Source organism: Taudactylus pleione, unplaced genomic scaffold, assembly GCF_031769625.1.
Source record: "Taudactylus pleione unplaced genomic scaffold, aTauple2 ptg000086l, whole genome shotgun sequence".
NCBI lineage: Eukaryota > Metazoa > Chordata > Amphibia > Anura > Myobatrachidae > Taudactylus > Taudactylus pleione.
In genome coordinates, this window is record NW_028284488.1 from 7,605,787 (window position 1) to 7,617,792 (window position 12,006).

The 12,006-nt window shown below is 47.6% G+C and overlaps 1 protein-coding gene and 1 pseudogene across 2 annotated transcripts in view; one reads left to right on the forward strand and one right to left on the reverse strand.

Annotated features, from left to right (window-relative positions):
- The window catches only part of EXOC4 (exocyst complex component 4), a 453,886-nt gene that overhangs the window by 149,906 nt on the left and 291,974 nt on the right, over positions 1-12,006 (reverse strand). The window lies entirely within an intron of this gene.
- On the forward strand, positions 8,367-8,574 carry LOC148529149 (U2 spliceosomal RNA; annotated as a pseudogene).

Consider the following 12,006-nt stretch of genomic DNA (forward strand, 5'->3'; position numbering starts at 1 on the left):
CACCCCCTTGCACCGAGTACTGCCCAAGCTGCTACCTATCATAACCTCTCCCAACCCCCAGTACTGCCCTACCGCTAACCCCCTCCTTGCCCCCAGTACTGCCCTAGCTGCTATCTACCCTTACCCCCTGCCTAAACCCAGTACTGCCTGCCTTCACTCCCCCTTGCCCCCCCGAGTACTGCCCCAGCTGCTATCTATCCTTACCACATCCCTACCCCCAGAATTGCCTGCTGATAACTCCCTCCTTGCCCCCAGTACTGCCCTAGCTGCTATGTACCCTTACCCAGTACTGCCTGCCTTTAACCCCCTCTTGCCCTGAGTACTGCCCAAGCTGCTACCTATAATTACCTCTCCCAACCCCCAATACTGCATACCACTAAACCCCTCCTTGCCCCCAGTACTGCCCTAGCTGCTATGTACCCTTACCCAGTACTGCCTGCCTTTAACCCCCTCTTGCCCTGAGTATTGCCCAAGCTGCTACCTATCATTACCTCTCCCAACCCCCAGTACTGCCTACCACTAACCCCCTCCTTGCCCCCAGTACTGCCCTAGCTGCTATCTACCCTTACCCCCTGCCTAAACCCAGTACTGCCTGCCTTCACTCCCCCTTGCCTGCTGCTAACCACCTCCTTGCCCCCAGTACTGCCCTAGCTGCTATCTACCCTTACTGCCCCCTCCCTAAACCCAGCACTGTCTGCCCTTAACCCCCCCTTGGCCCCAGTACTGCCCCAGCTGCTATCTATCCTTACCCCCTCCCTACCCCCAGAACTGCCTGCTGACAACCCCCTCCTTGCCCCCAGAGCTGTCCCATCTGCTGCCTGACCTCATCCCCTATAATATGTGATGGGACCAAGAAACCATGGAGTAGGACCCCAATTTCTTAAAGTGAGGGGTCCCCGGGAGCCACAAATTTTTGCACTCAGCGCGATCACTGCATATGCATGCACAGTACGCAACAGTCGCCCAAATGCGTACGCTTTATAGCGATCCGTAATTAATCAGGCCCAGAATTTGTTAATATAGAAAACTTATATGCCAGCCAATAATGACAAATGTTAGTGTATGTCTATCGATATCCTCTCAGTATGTTTGAAACAAGTTAAGTGATAAAGGTAAAGTGGAGTGCAGCATTAAACCTTTGCATTGCCCAGACAAGAACAACGCTAGGAACGTATTCAACTCAGAAAAAATAAAGCTGTACCTCAGAAAGCCATTTATGTTTTTTATGTTCGTTACTTTACTGTAAAAAGCATACAATTTTATATAGAGCAAAAATGGTTCTCCGAGGCACAGCTTTATTTTTCCAAGTTGGAGCCTCCCTAGTGCATTTCTTCTATGGGTTATTTTATTGTGATTTGAGCATTCTGAGCAGTGCTTTAAGGATTTATGTTTTTTACCATCAGTTATTGGCCAAGTAGTTGTGATAACCCTATTTGAGCAGTTTATAATTTGCTTTATGGAACTGTTTTAGCCATAAGGGATCCCAGGAGATCCAATGAACGGCACCTGCAATGTTAAGTAAGGAAAGGTAGTGACGTTATATCGGCAATACTCAATGGGTACAAAAGAATGTCTTCACACACTTGAAACAAGCATATTCTCAGCACAACTCTTGGCAACAGCAATCACAGCTGAGGTGCAACAAACACCTGATTACAATTATATCTCATCACTTCTGATGAAAACAGCAATTATGACAGAGTAGCATCACCTGACGGCAACTCATATATAACCTTATCTTCCAGCCCAGCTTTGCAGGAATGTCAGTATTCAGAGTCATAACAAGGCACAATTGCATCCTGTGCCGGCCCCGTCCTCTGAGCATGTGACATCATGACATTGCACGCATGACGTCATTACATCTCGCAGAAAGGGCTGCTCCGGTAACTGCAGCGCTGACTGGGCGTCCGATCGGCTGCATATACTGTGTAAAGTGCCCGTATGGAGCGGCGAGTAGGTGGGGTGTAGTGCAACGGTGCTGCACACAGAGCCTCTGCACGAAGGCACTGGTAACCCATGGCTAGTTACAGCCCTGTGCGAAGGCACTGGTAACCCATGGCTAGTTACGGCCCTGTGCGAAGGCACTGGTAACCCATGGCTAGTTACGGCCCTGTGCGAAGGCACTGGTAACCCATGGCTAGTTACGGCCCTGTGCGAAGGCACTGGTAACCCATGGCTAGTTACGGCCCTGTGCGAAGGCACTGGTAACCCATGGCTATTTACGGCCCTGTAAGTATTGTCTTAAATTTTTTGCCAGAGATTACTGCCAGCGTTTCCACTCTCCTGACCACGGTTTACGTCTCACTGTTTTACAATCTTTACAACCTATGTCTTTAGTGACTGTATTGTGTAGGAAAATTCTGACAAGCTTTCTATATAAATTCATAGCACATTATAATTTTGAGTAGGTGTAAGAGCAATACTACCCAGGCAAATCAAGTGGAGCACAAAATTTTTTTTATTACTGATCATGTGCAGGAGTAAAGCTGGGTATACACTATATGATGTGTGTACACAGCGACTGCCGTACATACTATGCAATACGGTATACGACCATGCCATATATTTCTCTATGCGCATTTAGCAGAATGGCGTCATCCCATTTGTTGTGCAGCATAGCAGATGGGACAAATCGAAGAACAGCAGCCATGCACATGCAATCGGTTGTACATACTATACGATCTGCATGATATTGTTCTGATCTGCGTCAGAAAGATATATTGTAAGACAGATCGCATAGTGTGTACCCAGCTTAGTAGTTGGTATTGGGGTATAGGCCAACACCACAAATGATCAGTATGACATAGCCCATATCTGTAATATAATGCTGATAGATTTTCGTCTTATGGTGCGTACACACTAGGCGATAAAGTGGACGACTGAACGATAACGATATCGTTATCGTTCAGTCGTCCACTTTATCGTCCATTTTTAACACCAAAAAGAGGAACGATGATGACGACGCGCGTTCCCGCGGGTCGTTCGTCATCATCGTTCATCGGGCTGACATGCAGGCCAACCTGACGATCTCGTCAGGTTGCTGCATGTCAGGGAATGGGGGAGAGAGCCCGGCGCTGAACGATATCGTTAATGATATCGTTCAGCGGCTGTGCTCAATGTCATGAACGACATTGAGCACAGCCTGCCGGGGACACACTACACGATATCGCTCAGGGAGCATATCGTGTAGTGTGTACCCACCATTAGACAAGCGTAGTGGAGCCAGAAGGCTATGAGTGCACCTACAACACACTCACGGCTCCAACTGCCACCAATACAGTTTAAGCTTATCCACCCTGGGCTAAAAAAAAATGGAGTCCCCCCCCTTCCCAATGACAACCAGCAGGGCTCTTCGCCACACCCTGGGTGGCTGTGGGTGTATATGTAATGGTCATTAAATAGTGTATTTCCAGGCTCCCCTGTGTCACTCCAGGCTACCAACCGTGTCACTTCAGGCCTCCCCTATGTCTCTCAGAACAATTATATAAAATGGTGGTTGCTCAAATCAACCTAATGGCCCTTCACAGGTGCATGAAAAGGGAGGGATTAATCTAGACAAGCTAAAGCAAAAATGTTCCCCCAACACTCTGCAAAGGAGATTTGAATACTACATGATAATAGAAATACAATATATCACAGTACACATTTATTTGCAAAGATATGTTATGGTTAAGCCACAAAGCCGTAGTATTCAAATCTCATTGATGGTCCTTTGCAGAGTACTGCGGGAACCTTTTTTCTTTTTTTATTCTCCTTAGTGCCTCTCCAGTCTCCCCTTGTGTCTTTCCAGGCCCACACTATCTCTCTATAGGCTCTCCCTGCGTCACTCCAGGCCTCCTGTGTCTTTCCAGGTGTCCCATTCTCTCTCCAGGCTCCCCTGAGTAAATCCCCTGAATAAATCCAAGCCCCCCCATGTCAATCCAGGCTCCCAGTCCTCCCTCTCTCTAAACCCCACTATGTCATCCCTCTGTGTTTCTCCAGGCTCCGCAGTCTCTCTCAAGGTCAACCCTTTGTCTCTTCAGGGCCCCTGTGTCTCTCCAGCCCCTTACATCCCATCCACTGACCTTAATGTCTTCTGTCTGTTGTACCTCTTTGTGCTGGGCCATGGCTCCTCTGATGCTCGATGGTGCAGCGCGGCGCGAGGTCATGCGTGCTGCGCCGAAATAACAAAATAAAAACTTTTATTGTACCAGCCGTCTGTGCCAGATGGGGACTTGTGAATCAGGGAAAGATTGACTTCCCTCGGCTGGCTCCCCTGGCGAGTTCCATCCTGGCCAAGGGATAGATACACCTCTGTTACATAGTTAACTAATATTGATTTTTTTTTTTGCAGGTGGCCTACAAGTCCCAGCAAGCCCGGATAATATTAAAGCACAGACAGGACGTGGACACCGTATGTTTTAGTCAGATATTAAATAAACAAACTCTCACACATCCCTCGTTCTACAAATAATTACAAAATACTGGGATCAGGTCCATGTAGCATTCATGATCTTGGCAAAACAATAAACCGATGTACTTGCTCTCTACAGAGCCCCTGGCATGAGTGACAGGTAACACTCGATCACCCTCCAAAAAAATGAATGGGGGGACACTGATGGGCTGAGAGCATGGGGACTGCAGCTCTGAGCCAATCAGCATGTCCCAATTCAGTCCAGGGCTGCTTTTCCTTGAGGAGGGGTCCCCACATTCCTAGGGATTCCAGTCCTGGGCTGACCAGCCTTCGGCTGGTTGCCATTATAGCAGGGGTACCCCACGCTGTGTGTCCTCCTGCTACAGCACCCCGGCTGGTTTAGTCTGGTGCTAGTTATTGGCAAATATAGGGAGCCCCGCACCATTTTGTTACCCCTATTTTCCAATACCTGCATAAATTCAGAGGTCTGGGGCTGTTTATGGATTATGGGGGGGGAGACACCACACACAATATCTTTAATGGCAGTGATAGGTGAATTGAGAAGATACCATTGAAAATTAGCATCTTTCCAATTTCAAACAGGTTCGCTTTTAGTGATGTGAACTGTTTACTATTATCAGTCCTGCAACCACCACATTTGTCTCCACATAGCTTTCTACTGTGTTTCTGGCCTTAGCTGTCCCACAGATAGTATAAGTATGTTAAAGCTCCTATAAGGGCTTTAGCTAAGGAGTCTCCATATTTTTTTTTTGTACATACAGGTATTATGGAGCTCCTCATATAAGCCTTACCCACACAAGGTATAAGCCTTACCCACATGAGGGCTAAGCAGTTTTATCATTGAAGTCTAAAAATGTTTATCGTCTTTGGTTGCACTTGCAATTACTGGTGTGTTAAACCAAAAGAGATTGATACTACCCTTGGGTAAGGGGTTAATTTACCAACTGCAATGTGTAATAGTGCATGGTCAGAAATACCTCTTCACAGCAAAACAATCAAGGTTATATTTTGCAGCAGGCCCGGTGAAGCAAATGTCCGAACAATTCTGGAGAAAGCTTCATATGCAGCTGAATAGCAATTGTGCCATCTATAACACAGATGTTGGCTTCTATATATGTCTAAAAGATGCAGACTTTGCAAATAAAATGTGAACCTAGTGAATATCTGCTGCTTTGCAAGGGGCAGAATAGCAACAATAAAATAAAGGGTCAGGTATGATACTAAAGATTCCTAGCCAAAGTATAAGTGCACATAGATGTTTAGAGAAGAATTCTGAGAATTCCCTCAGCACCCGCAGATCATATAGGAAGGTATGCAATAAACTTACCAATACTATGTGCTTACATTGGTGCAAATTAAACTGTAGAGATTTTTAAATTATGGGTGAAATTCTTCTGGAATATGTGGCATGTAATGACTGGAAAGCACAGCACACCCAGGGGGGAATTCAATTGTTCAGCCGGCGGCTTTTTTTTTTTTTTTTACGAGGTCAGACAGAGCAATTCAATTGTTGCTCTGTCAGGGCGCGATAGCCGCCGGCGCCGGCATTTCTGCACGCAGTCAGGAGGGTGCGAGCAGAAATGTGTCTGAATCACCCTGGTTAGGGCGCGCTAACCGCAGATAGCGCGCCCTAACCAGAAATTAAGACGGGTTTAGCCGTTTTAGACGGCTAAACCTCTTCTTTTGGGCAGTGAAGAGGGCGATAATTAATGAGCGCCCAGAACAATTGAATAGCAAACTGGGCGCACATTAATTATCACGCCCCCAAAAAATTTGAATCGCCCCCCCAGAGTCCAATCTAGAGACCTGCAATATGTAGACACAAGATATCTGGAGAGTATTTTTTCAGGTATTGAGAAGCTGGTGGGCTAAGTGTCAAAGGTTTTATTGACAATTACATTAAGTTTATGCAAAGAGTTAATATTTGCAGTGTGTACCCTTCTTTTTTAAGACCTCTGCATTTCGCTCTGGCATACTGTCAATCAACTTCTCGGCCACATACTGACTGATGGCCGCCCATTTTTGCCTAATCAATGCTTGGAGTTTGTCAGAATTTGTGGAGTTTTGTTTGTCCACCCGCCTCTTGAGGATTGACCACAAGTTCTCAATGGGATTAAGGTCTGTGGAGTTTCCTGGCCATGGACCCAAAATTTCGATGTTTTGTTCCCCGAGCCTTAGTTATCACCTTTGCCTTATGGCAAGGTGCTCCATCATGCTGGAAAAGGCATTGTTCATCACCAAACTGTTCTTGGAAGGTTGGGAGAAGTTGCTCTTGGAGGATGTTTTGGTACCATTCTCTATTCATGGCTTTGTTCTTTGTGAGTGAGCCCACTCCCTTGGCTGAGAAGCAACACCACACATGAATGGTCTCAGGATGCTTTACTGTTGGCATGACACAGGACGTAGACTTTTGGAGGATGGCCTGGTGTCAAGAAGGGCAATAAAATTGTCAATAAAAGCCTTTGACACTTCTGAAATGCTTGTAATTTTACTTCAGTATACCATAGTAACATCTGACAAAAAGGTCTAAAAACACTGAAGTTGCAAACTTTGTGAAAACCAATACTTGTCTCATTCTCAAAACATTTGGCCATGGCTGTACTTTAACAATTATTTCTTCTTCCTCCACTAGGGGGCACAGGGATCACTCTGGGTATAGCTTGGAGAGTGAGAGGGAGGCCAGCCAGTTTATAGTTTGGTGGTAAGCAAGGAGCATGAGCACCCTTTATGTGGGGCTGCTTTTTAGTGGCCCTTTAATTACTTTGTTTTATTTCATTTTACAGAAAGAGCGGACAGTGCAGGGCGTCCTATAGGACGCCTCCACTGCTGCTCCAACGACTCCAGCGCCGGTGGCGGCAGCAGCACCAGCGACTGGGTCGGTGACTTCCGCTGCGGATCTCCAGTACTCCACCGCTCCCAGAGCCCGCAGCCGGATGCCGACGGTGGCAGGTAAGAGCGGCTATCTACTTGCAGGGAGCTGTATGCTCGCGGCTTAACACTGCCGGTGTGGAGACCACCAGCGGTGCTGGTAGTGTTGGTCCTGGGTGTCCCCATTTTATCCACTAGACCAACAGGGCGCCTGTTTGAATGTTACATGTGCAGCTTTTCTAAGGTACTTTTTATTTATGTCCTAATAATTTCTGGATGTGTATATGTATGCATCAGTAGATATCTATATGTGCGTATATATGTATATGTTGATATCCAAGTACCCCTTCAGTAAAGCTAGGATGCCACTACTATAGTAACAGTGATGGGACTGTTAATGTCAGAGAAATTTCTTAACTTCTGTTTGACCTAAATTTTCTCTCTCCATAGCCCCACTTAGTTCTCATTTTGTGGCGCATTATCATTCACGGCACAACCCCGTAATCTATCCATCACTGTTTTTTATAACTTGTGTGGGGAAAACATTTGGACTGCTTTTAAATGGCTTCCACGGCTGAAGCACCTAGGGAGGTGGGTGCCCCTGTGTTACATAGCAGTTGAACATTTTTCTAGAGCTGTGTACTAGTATACTTTCTCGACAGACTCCATGTTCTGAAACCGCAATGGCAGAGGAATCCTTATCACATTCCTCGGTGCCCGCTGTTTCAAGGCTAGGGTTCCTTCAACCATGGCTACCAGTCAAGGAAGCCATCACAGACTTCCAATTACAGGTAATGTGGACGTTAACTTACCAGTTTACAGCACCCGGCCAGTTAAAGACTTCCATGGTCCGGCGGACTAAAGCACGGGTCTTCTTCCTACAAAAAGGATTACACCTGTGGTAGAGCCAGGTAGATGTAGCACTCCTTCACTTATTCAGGACAGGAATGGCTGATGCTAGCCAGCAGGGGCATGGCTCAGCACAGGCCTTCCAGCGCCTGGTCCTGTCTGGTTGTGAATCCTCTGTACAGGACCTGAAGTCTCCTTAGAGGTTAACACCCTGAAAAGGATGGAGGCTTCTGTATTATTTCTGTACTTTTAAAAATAGCAGCACCCTGGTCTAGAGCCCAGGTACTTAAAACCGACATCTGTTCTTGTCCGTTTAATATCTGATATGCCCCCTATCTGGGGGCCATATATTTAATGGTTTCAAACAGGGAGATGGAAGACTAGCTTGCTCTGTCCACTCCACGCATTAACCTGGTATTGCAGTAGTAGCTTGGGGACCTACTAGAAGAAGCTTCTGGATATATATGCACATTGGTTTATCTGCTACCAGCAACGGATCAATCAACATGGCTGACTTGTTAGATCTGCTATCCTGGGCAGCTGTATAGTTTTCCCAGAATTAACTAGTCCAGGGCGCATCCCTCGCTTTGCTTGGGCAGCTAAGGCTAAGGGCCGTTGGGCAGATGCCAGACAGGATCTCAGTTCAGGGACAATGTATAGTTGGGCTACTACCTAGTTAATTAGGAGGTAATTGACAGTCATATTAACCTCTTAAGCGCAGATATCTGCCGTGGTGACCAGAACAGTCCTCTGGTCACGTTTCTGGCATGGACTCTTAAGTATTTAGAGGATCTTCTGTATTTAGAGAAGGTCCTTGTGGTCCTGGGTTGGACAGTCTCTAGGTAGTGCCCATTTACATTGTCTGCCTTCTGCACTAGGCTGTCTACCTTCTAGATTATGGAGTTCCTTCTCTATGGACCCTGACATAGAAGACCTTAGTCCATCATTCAGCTGGCAGGTCTTTGCTACATGCTGGGGTGGATTTCCACTTGGGGAACAAGTGGTTTAGGGTGCAGTCTCCTCTGATATGTGGGTTCAGATCCCACTTCTGTAACAGGGGTAGTGTTCCAGTCTTGGGATCAGCACAGCCCAAATTCGAGTCCCATATGGGACATATATGCCTTAGCGGGTTCCCAAGCTCTTCAGGAGCAGCACTCAGGGGGACTGACCTCCACGGTTATTGTCCAGGGCCTTGCCACTGAAGGTGCAAGATACTTTACCAGTCTCTTACTGGTCACATGCCGGACTACTTGTTTCTAGCCCATCCTCATTTTCTAGGCAGTAGCAGGGACTCCAGGATTCTCATGTCCCGCATGGGGTCGCTCCACTCCATCATTAGCTCAGACTAGAGGTTTGCAAAGCATCCTTTTACATATAGGAGGCCTATTTACATATTGCCATCCGAATCAGTCAGCCTAAGGCCACTCCACCCTGAACATGCCTGATCTCGTAAGCTAAGCAGGGTGAGGCTTGGTTAGTACTTGGATGGAAATCACCTGGGAATACCAGGAGCTGTAGCTTCCTCGGGTAAACTGTTCAGTAAAATGGCTTCCAGTTCCGGTATCTCCATTACGGTAGGTCCTCAGCCCCTCCTGGTTTTCATGAAGATCAGGGCAGTCATGGCAGTTCCTCTCAGGGCTCAGTCACAGGATATCCATCTGTCTCAAGGTAGATCTTCGGTGGTCCCATGGATGGATAATCATTTGGAAGCCTCTTCCATTGGTGGAGACCTTTGCTGCATTCCAATGGTCAGTGGGTATTTCTCCCTGCCGTTAGACTAACGGTCTTCCGGTTACTGTTCCCTCCTTTCTGGCATCTCTACTGAGTGTTCTTACACACTTGCAGGCATACCTTGGGCTCTATAATCTATCTATTTGACAGGGTGCAGTTATGGCAGTTGCTCCGTTTCACTCCCCTCTGCACAGGGAAAGTCAGGCTCTATGATATAAATCCAGTCTGATTTTTATTACACATAGCTAAAGGGGACCCATTTGGCTATGGGCCATTCCTGTTGGGACTCAGAACAAGAGTCCTTCCCACCACTGGTGGGTGGAGGGCAGTAACAGGTCATTAGCCCTTAGGATCGGTGGACGGCTCAGGGGAGTTGGTTACAGATTTTCATTCTGCTGTTCTGATTGGTTTCCAGAGCTCTCTGTCTGGTTCTACCCCTCCTCCAGCATTGTTCGGTACTAGTCTGGCCTGACTGCATGATACCTGTTGCCCACATAAGCCATCAGGGTGGCGCTCTCAGTTACGGTTCCATTAAGATGGTCAGCCGAGCGTCATTTTATGACTCTGTAGGTGGCCTTCCTTCCTACAGTTCTCCTGGAGCAGAGGACTAGGCTGCCAGGTCGTGCACCCAGGTCTGTGGGCTCTACAGTCTGATGCTTTTCGGTGCCTTGTAATCGCTGGGGCTTGACTGACATCGAGATCATACTGTCTCGCATAGCTACAAGTTACCGAGATACTATTCCGACTCCAGAGTTCCTGGTGCTCTACTATTGGTAGTTCCGGCAGTACAGTGGATGTTTCCATTCTTATTTATTTTTCCTCTCCTGTTGATGCTTCACGGATCGCCGTTGGCAGGAAGCATGGTGATCCTTGTGGCCTAGCTTGGCCATGGTGGCCACAGTACGCAGCTCTTCCACCTCTCAGTTGGCGCCTAATGAGTCTTCCTCGGAGGTCGGTTTTTGGTCTCTGAGCCCGTGCTTCCATCGGATTCTGACCCAACTCGCTTTGCCAGTGTGGCTCTTGTCATCCATCTTCAAAGCTAGGAGAGTTTATTCCAGAGGGGCCAGTTGTACCCTATGGCATGCCGAGTAACCCTCTTCGGTCAGAATTCATTCCGAATTAGAGGACCTATTGAGGAGTTGGGTTAGAGGCTTCTTCCCCAGATTTCATTCCAGCTATCTTGAATCCTCTTTAGCTGCAAATTTGGGCCTTTGGCCTTCTTCCTGAGGATACCAGTCTCAGCCCTGTCGTTTCTCCTCCAATGACTGCTTTTACGCCTACCAGAGGTTTGGACGATTTTTACTCCTGTGGGGAGTCACCGGTTGTTCTGACCTGGTGGCTCCATCGAACCTTTTCTTGGTTCATTGGACTCGGTAGGCTCCCTTAGGAGTCCTTGATTCTGTGACTGTGGTTGGTTTACCGGGACAGTGACCTTACTTCTTGCCATTGCTTAGCATGGTGGGTGTCGATTTGAGCACCTTGTCTTGTTGCTACTCCTCTCTGATCTTATACTTAAATTGGACCGTTCTGTAGTCTTGCTTGGGTTACTTCCCCAGAGTTGTCTCTCGGTTCCTCTCCTACCTGGGGTTGCTGTGTTCCGAAGGACGTATCTAGGAATGTAGGCTTGCGGTAATTTTTTGTGAACCGACCCGGGGATCAGTTTCTCTGTGGTCCTGTTCGATTTTCTCAAGCGGGGCTGGCCGGTTTTGGAACAGATTATCCTGGTGGCCCCGCTTGGCTATCCACCACACTGTGGCGGATCTCTTGCCCCTACTGTGGTAACTGCTTATTCCGCCAGGTCAGTGGGACCTTCTTGGATGGCTTAACGTGGCGTTTCTGCGGTACAACTTCTACAGCTGCCACGTGGTTATCTGCCCACACTCTTTTATTAGTTTCTATGCAGTTATCACCTTTGCGACTTTGGACGCTGCCTTTGGGCATAAAGGGGATTTCCAGTGCAGCCCAGGAACATCCCCTCCCATCGGGGGACAGCTTTAGGATGTGGATTTGAGTGTGTGCCAGTTTTCCTGGCTGGGGGCGGGGTATAGTGGAGAGGGAGCCAGGTGGCTGCTGGGAAGAAAATTAGTAACTGTTTGGTGCCCAGATTCTTCCTCTCCAGGCTATACCCAGTGTGATCCCTGTGC